This window comes from Typopeltis vanoorti, chromosome 2, assembly GCF_054136105.1.
Source record: "Typopeltis vanoorti isolate ZY-2024b chromosome 2, IOZ_Tvanoo_1.0, whole genome shotgun sequence".
Lineage (NCBI taxonomy): Eukaryota > Metazoa > Arthropoda > Arachnida > Uropygi > Thelyphonidae > Typopeltis > Typopeltis vanoorti.
Window position 1 is genome coordinate 90,656,364 of NC_143550.1, and position 26,037 is coordinate 90,682,400.

A 26,037-nucleotide genomic window follows, 5' to 3' on the forward strand; every position below is an offset into this window, starting at 1 on the left:
AGGTTATTTACAGATCACGTGATACTTTTTTGGCAGTTCTTTCAAAACACGTTCGATTGAGCATCTGAAGTTGAAATCATCGGCGTGTTACTACACTATCAATGCGTAGGTCTGTAGATATGCTACCGCTTATGGAAAGCACGTTCAGCTAAAATGCTGCTATTACGCATAATACTAACTGTAAGTATTACTTATGCATGCTCATTAAGAATTGGCAATTTACGTAAATGTTTCATTGAGATTCAACTTTCTGTAATTTTGCTTAAAATTTCATTTTCATAATAATAATAAAACATTCGTTGATAATATGTTATTTTGGATAACAGCTTCTTCCATGAATTATGTAAAATATAATTCTTTTGCATTTGTAGAATGAGATACTGGTTCAAAATCTGAAAGCGGCGTCGTTCTGCCTAAATAACCAAACGAGGCAATGGAGTATGCTTTAAGAATAGATTCCAGTGATTCTGAAAGAGTGATGTTTACTTTTTGAGGTGTAGATGTCCGATTATTATTATTTTTTTAAGGTTTATTAGTGTGTGAGACAGAAACAGCGACCACAAACAGCGACCCTACTTAAGTGGAAAAAGCTGCAGAAGAAGAAGTGTGTGTAGCTCAGCGGAAGTGGCGTTTGCACCCGTGATGCTAATCCGCCCAAAGAAAGATCCAAGTTGAATTATTGTCGCCAACTAGAGGAACTTTTTCTAAGCCTTTCTTCAACTAGTTTCCAATTGATATCTAGTAACTCCAACAGGTTTCTTTCAAAGAGAAATTCAGGTTTTCTTCCAATAAATTCAAGAAAATCGACCATAGAACCCACACCATTTCAAACAATAAAAAATATAGTATTAGATGCCATTTATAATTAGTGATAGCATTTGGCTAGCTATCACTGATTCGTTACTGATGGAGATCAGTAACTGGCTCCTCAGTCTCCAAAAGTTAAATATAGTTAAAACGGCCTTGCCTATTCCTAATAAGGGAATAAAAGGCATTTATATATTTTATTTTTTCGTTCACATAAATTTTGAATTTGATTTTTGCATTGGCCTGTGTAGCTCAGTGGAAGTGGTGTGTACCATCCACAGCACTAAATTGCCTGAAGAAAGAGCATTGTAAGTTCAATTCTAGTCACTGACTAGAACTTTTATTAAGCCTTTTTTTCAACTGGTTCCCAAGTTAGTCAATCTCTGACACAAGCAGCAGGTTTTTTTTCTCACAGAAACTTGTATTTTTCATCCTGGAATCTCAAGAAAATCAACCATAGACCCACACTATTTTCAGACAGCAACATATAGTGTTAGGATTAAGGACCATGAGATGGCGGCACTTTCAGTTGCCTCTCTTCACCAGACAACATGTATAATTAATGATAGTCTTGGGTAAGCTGTCTCTGATTGGCTGCCAGTGGAGATTGAACTTCCCCCTCAGCTTCTAAAAAGTTAGGGCTAAAACAGTCTTGCCTACACCTTATACGAGAATAAAAGGCATTAGCTGATTTTTTTTTTTTTTTTTTTAATTTCTGCAAAATCTGTAAATTAGACAACTTATCAGAGTCAAAATTATGTGTTTAGGATGTCTGTCTCCTTGGAATGGCAGTAGATACCCCAAAATTTCATCCTTAAGGTTTTGTAGTTCCCTCCAACTAGAGAACATTTGTCGAACTTATTACTCTCGTGCTATGCCACAGTTATTGACCAGCTTCCTTGAAGCTAGTAGATTTCTTGAAAAATTCCACATTAACTGTAACATATTTGCCATCTTATTTGACATGAAATGATGCTCTTGTTTTCATCCTTTACCCGAGTGTAATCAAATAAAATTTGCATGTGAAGTATCTCCTGATTTGAAAATGAAGGCGTTGACTTCACTTCAGTTACCTCGGTACTGCCATAATGCAAAAGCGGTTATTGGAAGTTTCACTGTCCAGAGTAGTTTGAACTTTTTTTTGAGGTGAAAAAAAGTGAAGGGATGCTCATCATAAGCTAAAGTGGTATAGGGATGCATGACAGTCTGAATATTATTATTAGAGGTAGTATCATGATTAGACTTTCATGGAGTCAAGACTCATCACATGAGGTTCACAATTTGTGCAAAAAGATCATGGAATTGTGCCTTAAGCCCATTCAGTCTTCACACTTGCCATACACTTGGGCCAAGATCCCACTCACCAACACTCCCTTGCTTACACCTTCTTTATACAGCTTGAAGAGACAGCCACTGTACCCTTGTCTTTCTCTTCTTGGAAACTTTGTCGACATTAATATGGTAACAGCCCAACTTCTTTGTTTCAGTCATATCTTCCTCTTCTCCTTCTATTCACAAAGCTTTGCAGTTTGCATTCCTTCAATCTCCCTTCACATTCCACATTTCAGAGACCCAACACTGACTTAGAGAACATCTAGATAAGATTCACTAAGTTATCTTCCTGCTGTTGAAAACCAAGTGACCAGATCTGTGCAGAGCAGTCAGTCAATACAGAGGAAATAAAGGAAGTACACATTATATTAAATTACATTGTATAAGAAGCATACATATATAACAGAAGTCCACACACTTAACATAAAAATCTCTCTCTCCTCTGTCTGCAACATATCTATCGCACTGAAGCTTAAACTCATTCACACTCTTAGCATCGACATTTTGAGGCAATGCATTCCACTCACCCACCACTCTCCATATATATATATATATATATATATATATATATATATGAAATGTGCCCACTTATTCACCACTCTTTTGTACAATCTGCTCCTCAATACAGAGGAGAGCAATTAGATTGATTGATGACCCACCCATCTCTTATCTGCTCACTTCTCCCACTTTCACATAAGCATTTGGTTTCTGCAATATGTATGAGGGTAGTCTGAAAAGTTCTTGGCCTAACAATGAAAAAACGAATTTATAATTTCAAAATTATTTTTATTTTCAACATAATCTCCCTTAAGACTAATACATTTATTCCAGCGGTGCTCAAGCGCCATTATCCGTCCCTGTAGTGGTTCTCAGTAAGATCTGCAATCACCTTGATTAGAAGAAAAATACTGACCACTGAGGAGGAGATTTAGTTTTGGGAAGAGATAGAACTCAGAGGGAGCCAAATCTGGAGAATAGGGTGGCTGTTCCAACAATTCATAGTGCAGATCCATTAATTTTCCCATTGCTAAAACACCTTTGTGAGCAGGTGCATTGTCCTGATGAAAGATGATTTTTTTCTTCTGCAAAGCGGGTCTTTTCTCATGAATTTTTTCGTCTAGTATGGTTAAAAGATCAGAATAATATTCCCCCGTTATTGTTTTATCCTTTTCAAGATAATTAATAAACAAAATGCCTTTAGCATCCCAAAACGCCAATGCAATGACCTTTCCTTCTGATGGAACTGACTTTGTCTTCTTTGGCACTGAACAATCGGCTTCTGTCCACTGTTTTGACTGCTGTTTGGAAAGTGGTGTGTAATGGTGAATACAAGTCTCATCCATAGTAATAAATTGATGCACAAAATCGGTTTTATTCTTGTTAAAACGCTTCAAGCACTGTTCAGAGATTTTTATGCGAGTGCGTTTTTGATCGTTTTTGCTGTGAGCAAGTACAGCACTCATCTTGCGCAAAGCTATTTCATATGCAATTCTTCATGCAAAATATATCCTACACGTTCTTTTGAAATGCCTATAGTCTCAGCATTTCACACACTTTGACTCGCTGGTCACCAATACCATATCGTGCACTTGATCAATGGTTTCTGATGTTGTTACACGTTTTGGACGTCCTTCATGTGGATCATCTTCAAGGCTGGTATGGCCACATTTAAACTCAGCAAATCCATTTCTTAATTGTTGAAAATGAATTAGAAGAGTGCCCATAAACTTTTATGAACTTCGAATGAATTTCTTTTTGCGTTAAACCTTCTTTTACAAAGAATTTTATAACCATGCCATACTCAATTTTATCCGTTTCAAGGGATACAGACAACACTTTTGCTTCAGACAGCTATATAAAACAAACTACTCGATAGAATGACTTGCAATTTCACATGGATGCTTATGACAGACGTACCAACTTAGAAAAAAAAAATCTTGCCGATAGTGTTTCCATCTATGGTCGAAGTCAATAAATTTTCAGACCACCCTTGTATATTCTATAAATATTTCCATGGCAAATGTTCATCTGAAATAGCATCAATAATTCCCCTACTCAGGCCATTTATGTAGATTTGCTTGCCATGGTAGTTAGTCTGGAGAGAATATAGCAGTGGTTTCTCCATTTGCTTTCTGCTCCGCAGTATTATAGATGTACACAATAAACTGTATTGCCATCTGTAATTTTCTAATGACACGTTTTACCATCATCATGAGACTTCTAGCTTGTCAGAGGATTGAATCCTTTAATTTTCCTTGTAACCCTAAATAGGGCCCCTAACCATGTACCAACAGCCGGAACCAGCTGAGCCTGGGTTGTTTATAGAGGTCTGCTCCTGTGAAGATTTTTCTGCACATTTCACATTTGGGATATGAATTGTCTTCCGCTGATTTGTTCGTTGTTCTTCACAGAGGTCTGTTAGCATCCTTGTAGGTAATGTACCCTATGGAAGGTTCCAGGGAGCATGACGGGGAAGTGGACTTGCCTCACTCGCCTTTGAAAGGATATAAAACATAAATCACTTGCTAATTTAATCAATGGTAGGTCATGACTCAGTAACTTACGTTTTATAATACAGCAACATCTGAGCTGGATAAAGGTAACGGGTTAATGTGATACTGCTGAACTTTGCAAAGGCCTTTCTTTGACAGGATACCACGTGGAATTATAATCAGTAAACTACAGCACATGGGAATGGATATAGGGTTGGTGAGTTGAATTGGATAGGAGGGTAGTTGATGGAGAGATATCAGAGAGTAGTTCATTCAAGAGTAGAGTCCAAAAGAAGGCCTGTGACTAATGATGCGTTGGAGGGTTCTGTTCTTGGACCACTGCTGTTTAATTTGTTCATTAATGATATAGGAAAGGATCTGTGAGTAACTGTTCATTTATTTGCCAATGATGCAAAGTTTGGGAGAGCAATAGTGAATACACATGATGTCAAAATTTTGCAGGATGATTTGGATAGATTGCAGACTGGGCTAAGGAGAATGGATGTCAGTTTAATGTGGCAAAGTGTAAGGTTATGCATTTTGTGGTGAAAAGATTATCAGCAGTATACCATATTGGTGGAACTACACTCCAGGAAATTGATGAAGCCAGAGACTTGGGAGTGTTAGTTTATAGGGAGTTAACGTTTAGGGGGATATATAGCAAAAGTTGTTAAAGCAACTCATCAGATTACTTCATTACCGAAGAATACGTTGAGCAGAGACAAGCAGGTTGTTCCTCTTTATCGAGCCTTGATAAGACCCCATCTTCGTTACTGTGCGCATATCTGGGTGCCAGGGTTTCTTGGTGATGAGGAGGATGTGGAGAGGATCCAGAGGTGAGTGATCAAGATACATGGTAGCTGGTGTATGGAATGAACCTTACGAGAACAGGTTGAAGATTTGTGGGTTACAGAAACTGGTTGATAGGCGGTAAAGGGGTGATATGATTGAAAAATACAAATTACTGAGGGATTTTTACAAGATTAATTCAGAGGAAATTTTTCAGAACAGATGTGGTGGGAGAACTAGGAGCCATCCATTAAAAACTGAGAAGAGTATAGTTAGCAAGGGTGTTAGAACTAGGTTTTTTGCTTGGAGATTAGTGAATGAGTGGAATAGGTTGCCAGAGAGTGTTGTGGGTGCCATGATTGAATGAGTTCAAAGCAAAGTTTGATAGATACTGTGCAAATGTTGAATAGTTCTTGACATGATGTTGAGGGCCTCCTTCGATGAGTCTAAGGACTCTTTGGAGTAGCTCATAATAATAATCTCCATTTGAATCAATAATGCTCTTCCAACATTATGAAAGCTTCATAATGCCATTTCTATAGAATCCAGGAGATTAGGAGGCAAAGAAGTCACATAGGCTCAACTTCAGTGCTTCTAATGTATTGTATTGTTTTTCAGTAATGAGATGTTGCAAACTTAGAAATAAGTAGTAATCTGAAGGTGCAAGATCAGGAGAATATGGAGGATGTGGAAGCTTTTCCCAGCCGAGTTCCTCAATCTTGGTACATTTGATTCATGCACTATGAGGGTGTGCGTTATCATGTTGAAAAACAACACTCTTTCGATTGACCAGAGAACACTGTTTTTCTCTCAATTTTTTATTCAATCGATCAAATTGTTCACAATATACATCAGCTGTGATTGCTTGGTTTTATGGCAAGAGTTCAAAGTGTATAATACTAGTCATATCCCACCAAATGTTTAACAAAATCTTCTGAGTGTGAAGGTCTTGTTTTGGCTGAAGTGTAGCCTGTTCCCCTAAATGAACCCACTGCCTTCAGCACTTAACATTCTTGTAAGGTATCCACTTTTCATCACTGGCAACTCCATGACTCAAAAACGAGATCGAACCTCTCAAGAATGAAGAGCAGTACAGATGTTGATGCACTTGCTTCAATTGTTGTTCGTCAGTTCGTGAGGAACCCACTTGCCGAGCTTAGACACTATCCCAAGTTCAAAGCAGCCAGCTTTAAATGGAGTTTGAAAGTAGTGTAAAAATTGTATTTTTTTAAATCCTAGTGTTTAGGTTTATGCGTTATATTTTTTAAGGAAATTGACAACTTATTGGTTAATAAATAAACTTATTTACTTACTATCCTATATTTTGCTGAAGTCAAATCGACATCATCAGGGAAACATACACTTGTATTAGACAAATGCACACTTCGGTAACAAAGATGAAGAAACTAAATAGATATAGGAGACTTAGTTCCACAGTTACGCCACCTATTGGCTTCGGTTGTTGGGCTGACTGTCTGCAGATAAGGGTGTCTCAGATGAGGAGGAGTCTGATATAACCATATTTGTTTAGATTAGGAAGAGCCACTAAGTAAGGGTAGTTGGTATGAGCTGCAGCAGATTCTAGGAAGAGTCTCTCGAACTTGTATTTACTTCGGTGGAGTAAGGTAGCTTTTCTTCAATGGATTCTGTACCAGGTATCCAGGGCGTGGTCTGCTAATCCTGAGTGGCCGTAGTGGTGAAATCAGATGTAATCTTGGTCTCTGTTATACAGATGTTGGCTGTCCTGCCTGTTTGTCCATAATAAGAAAGGTTACGGTTGCAGGGTACCTGGTAAACTCCAGAGGTTGTAGCTGGTCTTTGGGAGAGTGGATAAGGGCTGCTAGCTTTTTTGTAGTTTATAGGGGATCACAAGATTGTGCTTTTTTAGTATCTTGGCCACCTTTTCTGAGATGCCATTGATATAGGGGATGGTGGTAGATTTTGCTGTAATCTATGTTTGGATTAGAGGAAGGAACGGTGTATGTGTGTGTATTATGTTCAAATTCTTTGTATTTGGCGGGTGGTGTAGTGTTTTTTATATGGGTGAGCTCTGTGTTGAGTGCACTGTTATCTGAGCAAATTAATTTTGCCTGGTGGACTAAGGTTTTTACAGTCCCAAATTATTGGTATGTGTGTGTGTGTGGGGGGGGTGATATGACCATTGATGAATGTATCTACTTGTGTGTGAATTTTTCCTTTTCACATTTTTACCTCCTGGGTGCCAGACAATAATACCATATTGTTGTAGGTGTGGAGGATGAGAAAATTTGTATCCATATCTATCTCTATTGGTAGATTTCTGCAGACTAAGAAAGAAAGAAAGGAGTACCATTGGAAAGATGTGCTTAGTGTCTAGAGAAGGCAGTCTATTGTTATTTTCTTTCTTGAACTGGTCTCCGGAATGCTGAGCCATGTGGCCACTGTCTGTGCCAGGTTATTTTGCACCCTAGGCAAAGTTTACAAGTGTGCCCCTTATTTCATAAACTAAAATGTTTCTAATTGACATTAAACAAAATAAAATTGTCTTTTAGGTTAAATTAATAGTTTTTTTTTTATTTTCTTTTTTAATTAATTTGAAATTTCTCTGTTATAATTCATTTACAAAAAAAAAAGTTATAAAATACCGAAATTTAATATTTTAAAATGTTAACGTTTTAAAATATTTATCTTAACTGAATTTTAAATAGCGGCAGGTTCAAATCATTTAGGTAAGGAACAAAAAAGAACCAAGAGTTAAATAGCGTGATGTGTGAGTGATAAGGAAAAATAATTGATACCTAAATCATATATCACTATTTAATTTTGATATTTTAGTAAAGTATGAATAAAGCATAGCTTGAAGTTTTGTGCCCCCTTCATGGCTTGCGCCCTAGGCGGTTGCCTAGTTTGCCTAAATGGTAGCACTGGCCCTGCATGTGGCCATATAGAAAACACATAAGCATATTTTTCAAAATACTCCATATAGAAATTGGCTGGAGGAGGAGGAGGAAAGAGCACGTGACTGCACCATCTATCTGTTTATATATGGTGTCCTTCAAATGAAGAAACTGGTCTGGATGGCAGAAGTGAAAAGAGCTATGATGATGTTTGGGTGGATGGGGGGGAGGCATTTTTAAGTGAAGCTAAAATTGTTGGAAAGCAGGGATATTGGTAAATAAAGTGGTGATATCAGAATTATTTAAAACTAAAGCTTGAGCAGGATAAAATTGAACTTTATATTGAAAAAAAAAAAGGGTGTATAAGAAAGTTTTGAAATGAATCAAAGTTTAATAGCTAACAGATGTGAACTGTAGACTCAAATATACAAACATTATTCAAGAAAAACTGAAAGAGGTTTGAAAACTAGAACCAAACCTTGGGGATTCAGTGGCAAACCCTGAAAAAAAAACTGATTGATTCAGCCAGAGAGGTATGTGCTGAAGTAATCTGTAAGGATAAAACTCCATGGTGGACTCAGGAAGTTAAAGAGGCAGTCAAGAAAAAGAAGAATGCACATGAAAAGTTCCTGGCAAGTAAGTCACCTTGTGCACTTAGGGAATACAGAGAAAAATTTAAGAAAGCAAAGCACTGTGTAAAATTAGCTAAACAAAAGTCATGGGAATACTTTAAGGACAGTGAAAATAAATATCAGGAAGGTGGTAAAATATTCTAGGCTATTGCAAAAGCTCAGAAATGGAGGAAAGAGTACTGTAGAAGGAATTAGAGAGTAAAGAGAACATGAAAACTGAGGATAAAGATATTCTTAATGTATGGAGTAATTACTTTGAAAGATTGCTAAATTAAACACGCAGTGCAGCATGGTGGCAGAAAGCACTCACTGGGAATGCCATCTGGAATATATATCTGCACTTGAAGTAGAAAAAGCTATTACAAACCTGAAATGTGGAAAGGCAGCTGGAGTAGATGATATTTGACGAGAAATGCTAAAATATGCAGGTATAAAAGTTTTACAGTCTCTATACTGCATAATTCAGAAGGCCTGGTCAGAGGTCTAATTCCAGATGCTTGGAGTAGAGCAGCACTCATAGTACCATCTGTAAAAAAAAAAAGGAAATAAAGCTGAATGTGAGAATTACAGAGGAATTTCTCTACTGAATGTTCCTGGTAAGATTTATGCACGTATTCTTGAGAAACAGCTAAGAAAAATTGTGGAGGAGAAGCTTGGTGAAGAACAAGCTGGGTTCAGATTTTCACTTTAAGAGAAATAGTTGAGAAATCATGGCAATATAACAAGGATCTGTATTTAAGTTTTGTAGATCTGGAAAACGCATATGACAAGGTGCCAAGAGGAAAGTTGTTCAAAACACTCCAGTTATATGTCCCATTTACAATGGTGTAAATGGGACATTATATCAAGCAGTACATAGTCTTTATTTCAGTTGTAAATTGTCATCATTGGCTTAACAACCCTTTCAGAGTCCTAGCCTTCCTCAGGAGCTTCTGCCACTCTTCTCTGTTTTTTGCCTTAGTCATTCAATTATATTCCCCAATAATTTATTATTATTATTATTCAGGCCTCCATAGAGTCGAGACTCATCGTGGGAGGTCCTTCCTAGGAAACACAAAGTCTCTCATACCACTCCTTGAACTCATTGACCGTTCTTTCTCACCACACTATCAGGCAATGCATTCCACGGTTCTCCCACCTCCACTCAAAGAAACCACTCCTCACCCCCTCTTGCTCACAGCTTCCTTTCGTAACTTTCAGGAATGGCTCCTTGTCATCGCTCCTTTCCACTGCTCCACCAAGTGAAAGAACTCTCCAGTGTCCACTAACTGCCTCTCAACAGTTTAAAAGTCTCGATCATATCATCTCTCCTTCTTCTATCTACCAAACTCTGCAGTACACATTCTCTCAACTGTTCCTCATAATTAACATTGTAGTCCTGAAACGATCTTTGTTATCTGCCTCTGCACCCTTTCCACAGGTAATTTATCCCCTTCAAATTCTAGGGACCAAATATGAGAACAATAGTCTAAGTGTGGTCTGATCAGGGTCTTATACAATGGAATGATAACTCTTCTATCTCTGCAGGTCAGTGTCCTTCTCAGTATTGCAGCAATTCTCTGGGTTACTTTTACCACCTTTGCAATATGCCCCCTGAATTTCAGTTTTCTATCAATCATCACTCCCAGATCTCGTCCCCCCTACTTCCTCCAGTACAGTTCCAAGTATGCAGCCTCCCATTGATGTATCACAAACTTCAAGACTTTACATTTTGCTGCATAAAATCAACACCCTCATTCATTTGCCCATCTGTCTAGTTTATTCAAATCCTCTTGCAGGACTGGCACATCTGTACTATTACTAATAACCCTTCCCATCTTCACATCATCATCTGCAAACAACTGAATAGTTTGGGCATCTTCTGCAGTGACGGCCCGTGAAGTTTTAAGTGGGGGTGCTGCCTATACAAAATTTAAAAAAAATCATTCTTTTTTTTTCCTAATTAGTAATCAATTTATTAATAAATAAATCTGTCAATTTATTTATTAATAAATTGGTTACTGATTAGGAAAAAAAGAATTTTTTAAAAATTGTTTTGTATAGGCAGCACCCCCACTTAAAACTTCACGAGCCGCCACTGATCTTCTGTCACATTATCCTCCCATCTAGTTCTTGGTCTTCCTCTAGATCTATTACCCTCTGGGTTAGAGAGAAAGACTTTCTTTACTGGTCTTAGGTCTTCTATTCTTATTAAATATCCAGCCCATTGCCGGCAACCAATTTTTATGAAGGTAATATCTGGTTCCCTAAACAAATCATACAGCTCATTATCTATGTTATTCTCCATTCGTTATTCACTTTAAACTGTTCTATATGTAGCTCATATTTTTCTTTCGAAAATACTTAATCTTCTTATATCCTGTTTGTTCATGCTCCATGTTTCCGATGCATACACGAATTAAGGTTTTAGAAATCCTAATTTTACTTTGGAGAATTCATAGTTTTGATTTTATATGTCTTAAAAGTCCATGATAAGATGCATTTGCTACAGATATTCTTTTTGTAATCTCAAGGAATGTATCATTATCATGGAACCTAAATATATAGTTTTCCACCTGTTCAAATTTATAATTTTCAATTGTTATATAACCTAATAAATTCATGTTATTATTATTGGGGCTTGAAACCATTGTTACACCCTGATAACCAAGAATGTAATAATTTCAGTTATCATGGTGTAACAAGAAAATAAAAATATCAAATCCTATGTAAGTAGCTAATACAAGATATATAAAGACAGAAAATTAATTATAGCAGAAATTGTTTGTTTAACTAAATAATAAAAAAGGGAATCTTATTACAAAAAAAAAGGATATGGAAAAAAAATAGGTTAAGTAACACAAAGATTACAGATAAGAATTTGTATGTGAGAGGCTAGTTTAACACTTGAAAAAAGGAGATTAAAATATTCAAGTAAATTCTAAAAAGGGGATTAATTTAGTATAGAGGCTAGCTTAAAACAAATGATGATCGATCAACATCTCACTTGTTGTTGAGATGTTGGCACGTGAGAGTCGCGTGCAAGTGAACCGTAGCATGTTTTGGGCAGAAAAACACTACTTTAATTGGTGAGTGAGATCGACTCCAGAAGGGGGGGGGGGAAGAAATTGAAGAAGGTGCCGATAGGGGCCATGCAGATAAAAGGGTGAGGAACCCCCCACGAGGCTTTTTTTTTCCCTCAGAGTTTCTTCACGAAATTTTTGTATAGGTAACATGGGTTTTCCTGAGTGACGCCGTAGGAGTTATCTCTGTCTAACGGAATACGGGATTGAATTCCTGCACACTTTTTTTCCTTGTTGCGATGAAGAACGCCATATAGTTACAAGAAGGAAGGAATTGTCTATATATCTCATCATCCAGTACTCGTATCGAGGGAAAGAAAATCCATACAGAAATCTGTGCCCACGTGATGAGTTCCATAACGATAGAATAGAAGATCCTGTGTGTGTCCTTTATTCAAGCACGAAAGGTATAGATCGTGAAAACCAGGGTTCGTCCTAGAAAGGTACTGTAAAATCTTGTATCAATTGAAATCGCATACAGTTGCAATCATTGTTAATTACTGGACAGTCGAAGATATACTAGGACTTTAGTACAAAGCAGAGTAGAATGAGAGTAAACTAGTTTATATTATTTGATAAGCATTCATGTGCTAGAGATTTATGTATGTGCATGGTATTTCATATGAGAGTGTCTTAAAGGTCAAATGTATGTATGGGCATAGCGAAAGGATAGTTTAACCTATATTGTTTGTTTTGTAAGTTAGATAAGGTAAATTGAATATAAACATTAATGTCCATGGTATTATAGCAATATAGAACATTCTGACTAGTATAAGGTTAAGTAAAGTGTTAATTTCTTCCAGGATTATATGTTTATATGTATAAAGTCTGATATGACGGCATGATCTCAAATTCCCATATAGGATTTTGCCCTAATACTTGTATTTTGCTTGTGTAATTTTATTCTTAGTATTGATTGCGTTTTATATAATAGAAATTGAATTGTACCATGTTTAAGACCTTAAATAAAATTTTGTTCAGTAATAGTACAGTTGTCTGAAATTGCTGCCTAATGCACCACTTGAAAAAACATACAAACCTAATCACACGGGAAATTAATGTGTTAAGTTACAAGATAAAGGGTCACGACTGCTTAATAGTTTCACACTCAAACATATTTTTGTAATTGCTCCTTGTTTTCGAATCATATATCTTAAACTAAATGTCCGGAGAGGCGCAGTATAATATAAATATTAGGGACACTAAGGGGAGAAAAAGCTTAAATGTTTGAATTTTGTAATATCTCATGCATAGTTATGTTTTGAATAAAGATAAAATAGAGATTCACTTGAAAGGATAAAAGAAAGTTTATTAATCATAGATAGGGACATAACACCATGTATTTTAGTCTTTTTTTTCATTAATCTTTAGGCCCATTCTTTTTGCTGAATTTAACAGGGAGATGAATGCCTCTACCAAGGCCTTCTGTGTTCTAGTAATAACATTGATGTCATCAGCATATGCCAAGACCTGGACTGATTTATAATAAATTGTATTTATTCTCAGTATTCCAGTCCCTTAAAGTCTTCTCTAATGCTATGTTAAACAATAGCAAGCTTGCCTTAGACCAGGGCTATCCAACCTTAGGTAATCTGAGGATCGCATTAGGAAAAAAAAAATTTGTCCGAGGGCCGCATCACAATGCGTATCTAGTAATTAATTTGGTGAGCAGCAGTGACACAACCTAGAATGAACACTATCACGTGCTTACGTTCCCCATGAGTGCCCGGAGCATGCGCGTTGGAACAAAACAATGTAAGAAAGCTTCTTTGACACATCTAATATTTGAAAACACATGGGCATATAGTGATGTAAAAACATAGTGATGTAAAAACAACAAATAAAATTATCAACATTGAGATGATCTATTAGTGATGGAATTAAAATATCCTAAGATGCATTTGGTTCAAAGTGTTATTTTATTTTTTTGCTCGTGAAAATCAAAACCTACATGCGGGCTGCGTGTAGCTTTGGACAGCCCTGCCTTAGATCATTTGTCATTTCAAATTCTTGAAACAACAAATTCATGACATACTGTGGATTTCATTGTCATCTGGACTAATCAAATTCGTTTAGTTGGGATGTTCAGTTCTGTCATTTGCCAAAAATAACTGTTTCCTATCAACAGTATCATAGACTGGTAACTGGGATTAAGGAGTCAGCACAACGGATATTAAGTATAAAAAAAATAAAAAGGAAGTAGATAATTGGTATGATGAGGAATGTAAAGTAGCTACAGAAGAAAAAAATAAATGTTATAAGGATGCATCAGAAGAATTTTACAAGAGCTGCTTGACGATCATGAAGAAAAAGGGGAAAAAAGTTACATAGAAGAAAAAAGAGGGATTACGTAAACCATAAGATGGAAGAGCTGGAGCATTTAAGAACTAAGAATGAAGATGAGTAGTTATATTGTATTCACCCTTTTTTGCAATATTTGTTGTGGATATCTGCTCTGCTGTTGACCTGTTTAGTCAAAATCCACATTGATAGCTTCCTAATTATTTTTCAGTATATTTGGACAATCTATTATATAAGATACTAGAGAATACTTTATATATTGTATTTAAAAGGCTAATCCCTCTATAATTAGCACATTCTAAAGGGTCTCGTCTCAGCTCCTTTTTTTAATATTGCACATATGACACTGGTAGACCAGTCTTTCAGGAGAATTTCATTCATATAATATATATATATGCATGGAGCTTCATTTGCTTGGCTGTTAAACATATTTTTTAAAAGAATTGAATGATATAAACTGAGAGAAAAGGAAAAAGGTTTAATAGTATCACACGACTAGTTTCGGCTTTTTACAGCCTTCTTCAGGTGTTTTTATAAAAGAAAAGAAAAAACATTAAACATTGAAAATAAAAACTGTGAACAGCACAGGAAAGCCACTATACATATTTAACGTGAAAACATTGTAGTTAACGTATTCAAAGCTGTTCCTTTGTTGGCCACATTGTTGGGTGAGTGTGTGAGCACTAGTATTTGATCACAGCAGAATGACAGTCTGGGAGGTTATAGCTTAAATTATTATTTAAATGTACAGGGTTGAAGATGATTTCTCTAGATTCTACAATTTTTCTCTCCAATTCATCATGACAACGAAAAATGTTGTTAGATCTATCCCAAAGGATTGTATGACTATGGTTTTCATTATCAGAATCGGCCGAAAAAAGGATATGGCTGGATAAAGCACTGGCACGTGTTCTCTTGTGAGCGATGCCCCTCCTGTTCTCTTCCATATGCAATTCAATAGACTTATCCGTCTGGCCAAAGTAAGGAATATCGCAGTCACACCATATCTTATACACACACACTGGGGTATTTTAGATTGTGATGGCTAGGCTTTGGATGGCTCACTAGAGAGCGGATCTTAGGAAGTGGAGTAAATAAAGTTCTGTTATATTTTTTGAGAACCTTGGCTAATTTTTGAGAGACTGAGGCTTATGTATGGTATATATTGCCTTTAACATTATTCATTTCGACACTTTTTAATCCTCCTAGTCGTACTAGGAGGATTAAAAAGGAATTTTTTAGTAATTTTTTGAGAATAAACATTCAGTCTGAAAGTAGATCTAAGAAAAACTGATTTCTTTACGAAGTTCATCTGGGTCATCAAGAAGAGAGTGAGTGCTATGTCCCAAAGCAGAAATAATTCCAAGTTTCTGAGGAGGGAAATGATGGGACTGATGGAGATATCTATTGGTGTGTATAGGTTTTCTGTACATCAAAATTTTAAGTTTTTCATAAGAACGGGTCAGTTTCACGTCCAGGAAAGGCAGGGAACCGTTAGTTTCAAACTCAGCCGTGAATTGGATATTCGGGTGTTGACTATTGAGATGTTCAAGGAAATCCAGGAGAGAATCACGTTCATGGCTCCAAATGAGGAAAATGTCGTCCACATATCGTTTCCAAATTCTAAGTGCTAAGGAATAGGAAGAGATAGCTTTAACTTCAAAATTTTCCAGATAAATGTTGGCAAGTACAGGAGATAAAGGATTACCCATTGCTAGACCATGATGGTGTCTTGAAATCTCAAGTATCCAGACTTGATGCAGTAAGGCTAACATTTTTTTGGATAACTTATCTTTGAGTAGTGTCAGGACTTCGTCTGTAAGAACATTTGTGAACAAGGATACTATGTCAAAGCTAGCCATGATTTCATTTTCTTTAACAGTAATATCCTTAATGTATGATACAAAATCCGCAGAGTTATTAATAAAAGATGAAGACATGCCGGAAAAACATTTGAGGTATATTGCGAGATGTTTTGAAAGGTTGTATGTTAGTGAATCAATGCTTTCAATGATGGGATGAAGTTGGGTATTTTCCCTGTGGATCTTTGGAACTCCATATATGTGTGGAATAAGTGGATGGAGAGAGTGAAGAGAAAGGCAAATGCTTTTAGACAGTTCAGAAGTTGTTTTTAATAAATTGTTGGTAAGATTTTGACGTTCACGAGTGGGATCTCTCTCTCTCAAGAATTGAGTAAGTGTCACTCTGTAGTAATTCAAGCATCTTATTTTGATAATCTTCAAAGTTAAGGACAACTGTGGCATTGCCTTTATCTGCGGGAAGGGTAATTATATTTCTGTTATTTTTTAAACTCTTAAGAGCCTGTCATTCCGATGAAGAGATGTTATCTGTGGGTGGTTTTGCATTGTTGATGATAAAGATAGATTCAATATTAAAGTTTTACATCTTGTGAAGGGAGGAAGGAAGCAGCCTTTTCTATCTTGGTGAGGAGTGATTCTTTTGGGATAGATTTTGGAGAAGGAATAAAATTTAAACCATTGCTGAGGATACTTTTTTCTGCATCTGGAAGGATGTGAGATGATTTATTAATTACAACTTTGTCAGAGTTGATGTGGGATTCTATTATTCATTAGAACTTTATTTACTCCGCTTCCTAAGATCCGCTCTCTAGTGAGCCATCCAAAGCCTACCCATCACAATCTAAAATATCCCGGTATATTATGGTGTGAGTGCGACATTCCTTACTTTGGATGCATAAGTCTATTGAATTGAGTATAGAGGAGCACAGGAGGGACATCGCTTACAAGAGAACACGGGCCAGTGCTTTATCCAGTCATATCCTTTTTTAGACCGATTCTGATGATGAAAACTATAGTCATACAATCCTTTGGGATAGATCTAACAACATTTTCCATTGCCATGATGAATTGGAGACAAAAATTGTAGGATCTAGAGAAATCATCTTTAACCCTGTACATTTAAATAATAATTTAAGCTATAACCTCCTAGACTGTCATTCTGCTGTTATCAAATACTGGCACTCACCCAACAATGTGGCCAACGAAGGAACAGCTTTGAATATGTTAACTACAACGTTTTCACTTTAAATATGTATAGTGACCTTCCTGTGCTGTTCACAGTTTTTATCTTCAATGTTTAATGTTTTTTCTTTTTTTTATAAAAACACCTGAAGAAGGCTTTAAAAGCCGAAACTAGTTCTGTGATACTATTAAACCTTTTTCCTTTTCTCTCGGTTTATGTCATTCAATTCTTTAAAAAAAAAAAAATATATATATATATATATATATATATATATATATATTGCACCATTAACTCATGAATTCTCTTCCTCCTTGTTTCAATAGATCTGCCTGCAGATTATAGGATCTGGGAGCTTTACCATGCTTTAATTTAGACACTGCTACTTGTACTTCCACCAAGGTCGGCAGTTGTTCCTCTATACCATTACTAGTGTGGTTATAATAGTGATATTCACTGCTGTTATTATCTAACATTGTTTCTTTAGGTAAAAGATTTTTAAAATGTCTCTGCCATCTGAGCAATATATATTCTTTATCATTTATTATATCACCATTTTCATTCCTGCATATCGTCAGTCTAGGTTTCAGTTCTTTTCTAGTTTTATTTATCTCTCCACAAAACATCTTGACTTCATTCTTAGTTCTTAAATGCTCCAGCTCTTCCATCTTATGGTTTACGTAATCCCTCTTTTTTTTTTTTTTTTTTTTCTTTTATGTATCTTTTTTCCCCTTTTTCTTCATGATGTTCGTCAAGCAGCTCTTGTAAAATTCTTCTGATGCATCCTGATATAACATTTATTATTTTCTTCTGTTACTACTTTACATTCCTCATCATACCAATTATCTACTTCCTTTTTATTTTTTTTATACTTAATATTCATTGTGCTGACTCCTTAATCCCAGTTTCTAGTCTTCAATGGTTGACTGTTCATTTAACTCAGAATTCTTCAAATATCCTTGTAGCTTATTTTCATATTGAGATGCAATTTTAGACTCCTTAAGTTTGTCACAGTCAAATTTTTGTACTTTAGTGCCTTGAACTATTGGAATTAAAGCATTAGAATGAAGAGATAATAGTAAATAATGATCTCAGTTGTAAATCAGCAATTAAAATTGAAGGAGGGTACAGGAAGATGGTTCTATCTCCACTGTCATTCATTATCTATAATGTATATGGATCACATTATGAAGGAAAGTGGTGTTAAACCTGATATCAAGATTGGAGATGTTGGTTTCATCGCTTTCCTTTATACAAATGATGTTATACTTCTAAATAAATCCAAGGACAAGTCTGCAGGATTCCCTGACCAAATTAACTGCTGCAATAAACTTGATATGAAAATCAGTATTAAAAAGACAAAGGTGCTGAAAATAGAAACATTGAAAACATCAACTGCATCCTGAATGGAGATCCTTTAGAATAAGGAAAATATTTTAGCTACCTAATTGGGCACAATTTTTAGTGAAGATGGCAAATTAAATTTGGAAATAGCAGAATTAGTAAAGCTGGTATAGTAGGGAGTCAAATGAATAAATTTATATGGAATAAGAGAGAAATTAGTCAAAATATAAACTAGCCGTATACAAGACAGTGTTCAAACCAATTTTAACTTATGCTGAGAGCTGGGTTAGAAATAAAACTCTTAATCAAAGACTGGAGACCACAGATATGAGAGTCTTGAGAAAGATAGGAGACTGAACAGATGGCATCAAAGGCAGTATCATATTAAAAATAAGGCTATTAAGAAAGAACTTGATATTGTTAGCATCAAGGAATGTGTTAGCAAAGCTAATCTCAGGTGGTATGGCTACTTAAACTGAATGGGAGAGAAAAGATTAGCAAAACAAGTGTTCTCTGCCAGGTTTCTTTAGTATTTGGTACAGCATTTAGTAGTTGTTTTAGTATATAAGTGTTCTCTGCTCAGTATCCCATAATGCAAAGCAAACATTCTTTTGGATGTGTATAATGAGAAGGACACTAACACTGTCCTTCTCATAATAGTGAGAAGGACACTGACCTGCAGAGATAAGAGGGTTGTCATTCCGTTGTATAAGTCTCTGATCAGACCACACTTGGACTATTGTTCTCAGATTTGGTCCTCAGGATTTGAAGGGGATAAATTAACTGTGGAAAGGATACAAAGACGGATGACAAAGATGGTTTCAGGACTGTACAAGGATAGTTATGAGGATCGGCTGAGAGAATGTGGACTGCAGAGTTTGGTGGATAGAAGAAGGAGAGGTGATATGATTGAGACTTTTAAACTGTTGAGAGGTGGTTACAGGGTTGACACTAGGGAGTTCTTTGGCTTGGTTGAACAGCGGGAAGGAGTGATGACAAGAGGCCATCCCTGGAAGTTACGAAAGGAAACTGTGAGCAAGAGGGTAAGGAGTGGTTTCTTTGTGTGGAGGGTGGTTGAGCCGTGGAATGCATTACCCGATGGAGTGGTGGGAACGAGAACGGTCAGTGAGTTTAACGAGTGGTATGATGGACTTTGTGTTTCTCAGGGGGGGGGCCTCCCCTCTATGAGTCTTGACAGACTTTATGTCTTAGGAGGGACCTCCCTCAATGAGTCTTTTGACTCCTTGGAGGCCTGAATAATAATAATAATAATAATAATGCTATGCATTATGGGAAAGGCTACTACGTAGTTCGACCTTTATTGAGATATGTTTAAGTGCAAGGATACCTCTCCAAAAACTGAGTGATTACAAGATCACTCTAAATCTCACTGAGTGATCCTTATGGATCGATACTAAACTCATTACTCCTGACCTGAATCACTCCATGATAGGAAACTCAGTGGTGGTTCCACCTAGTGACAGGCAAAAACTAACCACCAAGTTGAACCTCTCAACTCCCCAAGAAGTAAGCAAACACAATGATGAGCATTAATAAATGTCATCAGTAGGAGCCTGAGATGTTATCACGGGGAGTCGGACCTAGAAGAGATACAAAGGTTGAAGTAATGCAGAAGTCATGTGTTCCCCATATACAAGTAGTGAAAAGGTGTAGCACCATACTTTTAAGAGGAATGAAGACTGAAGTTTGAGAATGGATGTGTTCAGAATATCATGATGTTAATAAGGCTGCATGGGATATATCACCATGTATTGCAGTAATGTGTGAAAGAGTTAACAGTGCCCTTGACTTGGTTGTTCAACAGAAATCTGGAAAACAGGAACAATCCCAGAAAAGTTGAAGGAGAGAAAAATTAGTGCCACTGCATAAGGGAGAATCCAAGCTGGTCAAGTTGAATTAGAGACCATTGTGTATATGCCTCCATTGGAAGGTGAACAATGGAGTACCACATGGTTCTGTTCTGGGACCACTGTTTAACTTAATGATGCAATTCACAGTGTGAAAGGAGATATTCAGTCATTTGGCAATGATGCTAATTTAGGAAGAGCAATGTCAGAAAGTACTCATGTGTTGTTACAAGAGGATACGAACAAGTTGGTGCTTAGTTCTGAAGAATGGAGATGTCATTCCAATGTTGCCAAATGTAAAGTTATGCATTTTCATCAGAAAAATAACTGAGAAACCCTAATGGGCAGCAAGTCCTGAGTGGCTGTATTGGTGATAGCAGGTATAGTGTCCTTATATTCAGCAATTCTTATGTTGGCTGTCTTGCCCGTTTAGTCATAGCAGGATAGTTTATAATGTATGGAACCTGGTAAATAACCTGGAAGATCTAGGGACTGTAGTTGGTCTTTGGTGGATCAGATAAGATATGCCAATTTTTTTTATATGGTCTGTAAGTGGTTTTAAGGTGGTCATTTTTTAGGGTTTTAGCTAGTTTTTCAGATGTGTCCTGGATATACAGAATGATAGCTTTTGTATTGTCTGTTCTAGAGAGAGAGAGAGAGAAAGGTGGTTTTGGAGTTTTAATATTTTATGGATATGATGGGAATTGTAACCATTAACCAAGGTTTTGCAAATGTGGTCAAGTTCAGTGGAGAGGGCATTGTTATCTGAACTAATTAATTTAACTCTGTTATATAGGGTTTTAATAATCCCATACTGCTGGGAGGAGGGGCTGATTTGTGAATGTATCTACCAATGTGCATGTGTGTGGAGGTGGGGGGGGGGGTTCTATAAATGGAGAATGTCTGAGATACATTAGACTGGCATGTAATTAAAGTGTCTAGGAAGAGGAGATTATTTTCATTATCTAAGGTGAACTGTATCCTGGTACGTTAGTTGTTTAAGAGGGGGGGGTTAAAAATGTTGCAGGCATCTAGGCCATGTGGCCAAATAGAGAACACATCATCAAAGAGTAGCCAAACAGTGGGGCAGGAGGGTTAAGGCTTTCTCTTCAGAGGTCTCTATGAAGTAGTTAGCCTGGGTATGGGGAAGCAGTGAGTCCATAGCTGTCCCCTCTGCCTATTTGTAAAACTTTCCTTGCCGAACAAAAGAGTTCACTGTTAACTTAAACAGGACTGAGATCTCGGTAGGAAATTCAGCTTGAATAAGTTCCTAAATATGTTTATGTAGTACACTGGTGAACAGAGAAAACATCAAAACTGACCATAATGTCATAATGCTACTGGAGTGTAAAGTTTTTTGTACTGGCTTTCAAGTGGGATGAATTTTTTGTGTGAAGGTGGTGCCAATATATTTATTGGGGAAAAAAAAACTTGGACGAAATGTTTGTATGTAGATAAATCAATGATATTTACAATTGGTCATAATGGCACATTCTGTTTGTGATTTTTGGTAGCCTGTATACTGGCAATACCCTTCCTTATGATCCTCAGTACCAGTTATTATAATTGGAAATTGTGTTGTGCAGAGATTGCACTACTTATAAAGGCTAGATTATGGACCCACTAATTCCCCCCCCCCCAAAAAAAAGAAAAGATTTCTTAAAAATATCACATCTTGACCACTTGAATTAGTATAAAAAAAAATCACTTTAGTTCCTACTCTATCTGTGTGTGTGTGTGTGTTGTGTGTGTGTGTTTTGGTTTGCTTAAAATTGAAAAATCATAATAACCCTCTCTTCCCTATAGCTACTGAACCCCCATACTTTAACTAGTCAAACAGCTAGCTACTCTTTAATCTAAAATTTAGCTTTAAATAATATTGATATCATGGTGAGTTTCAGTGTCACCTCTGTTTACCAGTATCTCCATTTCTGACACTCCACTTAAAAATGCCCTCCCCCCCAGTATCACTGATCTCTTTGGTTTTGTCATGCATACCAGTAACTTCATTTTCAAGTACACCATATGTATAAACATAAGCTAGAGCCAGGGTCTCATTCCTCCTCCAGCTAATTTCTATATGGATAAGTTTGAAAAACATCCTTTTGATAATGCAATTCTCAAACCTTGTATGTTGTCACTCTTTCCTCCACCTCAACAGCCAGCATCCGTTAACTTATAGATAAGAAAATAACAATAACCCGCTTTTTTTGGACACTAATCACACATCTTCCTAATGGCACTATTTTTTTCTCAGATTACAGAAAACTTACCCACATAGACAAACTTGGCTATTATCCACCATCCTGACAATATGGTATAATTAAAACCTTGTCAATAGATCTTCCAACTAGGCTTCCCATCCAGCTGAACACTCAATTATTTGCCATACCCTCCTGGCTATAATGCCAACAAGATTAACAAAATAGTTGTTTCTCCTTTGCTCACATAACTCCTGTTTTTCCACCATTCTATGAAAAAACCTCTTCAACATTAATCTGATAAGTACCCCCCTTAACCAACTTATAGATCAATATCATCATATCATCTCCTCCTATCCACTAGACTGTAAATTGCATCCTCGCAATCATTCTTCATACTAAATGTTCCAGAAACCACCTTAGTCAATCACTTTTGGACCTTTTCCAATACCTCTTTATCCTTTTGAAAATGACATGACCAAATTTGTGCATAGTAGGCCTTATACAGTGCAACTAGAAACTCCTTGCATCTGGAAGTTGGTGTCCTCTGCATACTGCCAGATTTTGCTGTCCTCACATTATTAGCAATGTGTCATCGGGAGCTTGGTGTACCAGTTTCAACTCTCTACCTGCATCGTTCAGTTGGAGGCACTTCTAAAATGAATATATCTTCATCAGGTATATACATCCCCATCTTTGTTTTCCAAATTTTAACTTTACACCTTGCAACATTGAACTGATAACTTCATTCTCATGCCCATTCATTCAGTCTATTCAAGTCCTCTTGTAAAATCACATCTGCTCTACTCCTCAGTTTTTCCCAACTTTGCATCATCTGCAGACAGTTGAATATCCACATTCAAATCTTCCCCAATATCATTAACATACAGGTTAAACAGCAATGGCCCTAAAATAAACTCCCTCGAGGCACACCACTAATGAAGTTCCTCCTTTGGTATATTGCTCTCAGATACACAATTCACTGATACCTATGAGATAGCCAATTTCTAATCCAATGCACTAATCTAATATTCACTCCCATCCAGTCTAGTTTAACTATCAACTTATCATGTGGCAATCCATCAAAAGCCTTTGTAAAATCTAAGTATGCTACTATGTATCCATCTCCCTTGTCCAATGCTCCTGTCACCTTATTGTAATAAGTAAGATTAATAAAACTTGAGTAAATCTGTGCTGCCCAAATAGAATACCACTGTTGTCAACCTAGGTCTGGATCCTGATTCTCACTAACCTCTCCAACACTTGAAATTGGCCTACAATTTGAAGCTTGAGTTCTCACTTCCCTTACAAAGTGGTACAATCTTGTCTTATCCTTTTACTATTTTCTTCAATGAATGTCATCCTTCAATAATCATTGCTTTTTCTGCCAGCTACATATGAGGTAGGTTTCAAAACTTTCTGGCCTGACATACAAAATTCTCACCAACTTTAAAATGCCATGTGTAACAGATAGTGCATCTATGGGGAGCTTAGTGTACCAATTTCAACTCTCTACCTGCATTGTTCAGTTGGAGAACTTCTTTGACTAACACGTGGCACACTAAGTAGCTGTAATGTTAAAAATGTTTTAACATTACAGCTTTATTCATTGCCAAACTTTATTGAGTACCACACTGTAATCAAGTTTTTCACCAAAGGGCTTTTTCCAAGTGCTATCAAACAGCGAATGGATGGTGTTTATGGGGAAGCTTCTCCTTCATATTCCACCTTAAAGGAATGAGCTAAACAGTTTTGCCAAGGAAGAGAGAGAGAGAGAGAGCATTGAAGATGATCCTTGTGATGGTTGGTCTGTAGAAGTGACAACTGAGAAAAATGTCTCTTGTTGAGAAGGAACTGCTCAATGACAGACAACTTCAGTTCAAAGAAATCTCAGCAAGGTTGGGGCTTTCTATAACAGCTGTCTTTTACATCATTTACAAGAAGCTTCGCATAACGAAGGTCAGAGCAATGTGGGTGCCCCGACTTCTCTCTTCGTTTCAGAAGGAGCATTGTGTGACCTGCTCCTGCAAGTTTTTAGAGCTTTGCTAAGGGAATCAGAGAGAAGTGCTGGAATCCATTGTCACTAAGAATGAAACCATGGTCCTTTATGATCCTCTTTCCAAAAGGGAATCCATGGAGTGGCAGAAACCAGGTGAAGCACCACCAAGAAAAACCAAGGTCACTCAGTCCACCAAGATCATGGCAGCAATCTTTGGGGATTGCCAGGGAATTCTCTTGATTGACTTCAAGGAAAGGAATACCACCATGAATGCAGAATATTATGCCTCACTCCACAAACTGTGCAACACCATAAAGAAGAAGAGACAAGGAATGCTGAGTCATGGTTTTAGCCTGCTTCACAACAATGCTCCAGTCCATACAACTATTGTTGCAAAGTCTGCAGTGAAGGACTGTGGCTTCCAGGAGATTGAACACCCACCCTGCAGCCCAGATCTAGCACCCAGTGACTACTATCTTTTCTTGAAACTGAAGAAAGACCTTCCAGGAAGAAAATTTGCAGATGACAATGAGGTGAAAGATGCAGTTTTAGGCCATTTTGCAGACAAAAGTACAGACTATTTTTTCGAGGGCATAGAAATGTTAATTTAAAGATGTAAAAAGTATGTTGCAGTAATGGGAGATTATGTTATAACGTGACAGTTGTTTTCTTTCTATCACCTCTAAAAGTTAGTCAGACCAGAAACTTATGGAACCAACCTCGTATTGAAAGAACTCTAAGTTTTTTTTTGCTTCTCCGTATGCTTGTTCTTTGTACTCCTCATGGAACTGATTATTATTACTCGTTATGTTGCCTCCATAATGTCTTCTTCCTCTGTATTGCATGCTTAATCTCTTCAATACATCCATTTCACACCAATCATATTTAACCTTCTGATACTTGGAATACATTTAGACATTGCCTCTACTAGATAGTTCTTGAATATCATCCAAGCAGCCTTGATCTCCTTTCTAACCAACTTCTCATTCCATGGTACAGCTGCAAGCCATCTCTCAAACTTTTCATAATCACTAGCATGGCATATGTAGTTCCACATATAATCCTTTCTTAATGTGGCTTACCTGCTAGCAACCATGCAGGTAATCACTTCATGGTCACTCACCAACCAGAGGAAGATTTGATAGCTCATTTATAATGAAATTTTCTGATGAGATTATAAATCCAAGACCATTGATCCTCACATGCCTTCTATTACATACTGCCTGAGGTAGTTGTTCCTCAAAAGCTTGAGAAATTAATTTTTACTTTCAGATACTTCATTATCATCCTAATCTATATAGCTACAATTAAAATCACTCACAATGATCACCCTT

At 36.8% G+C, this 26,037-nt stretch overlaps 1 long non-coding RNA gene across 1 annotated transcript in view; it reads left to right on the forward strand.

Moving 5' to 3' along the window:
* Window positions 1-78: 78 nt before the first annotated feature.
* Window positions 79-26,037, forward strand: part of LOC150109244 (uncharacterized) — a 56,774-nt gene continuing 30,815 nt past the window's right edge. The window contains exon 1 of the long non-coding RNA XR_016549614.1: window positions 79-180. This is a non-coding gene — a long non-coding RNA (uncharacterized LOC150109244). The remainder of the gene's footprint in view (window positions 181-26,037) is intronic.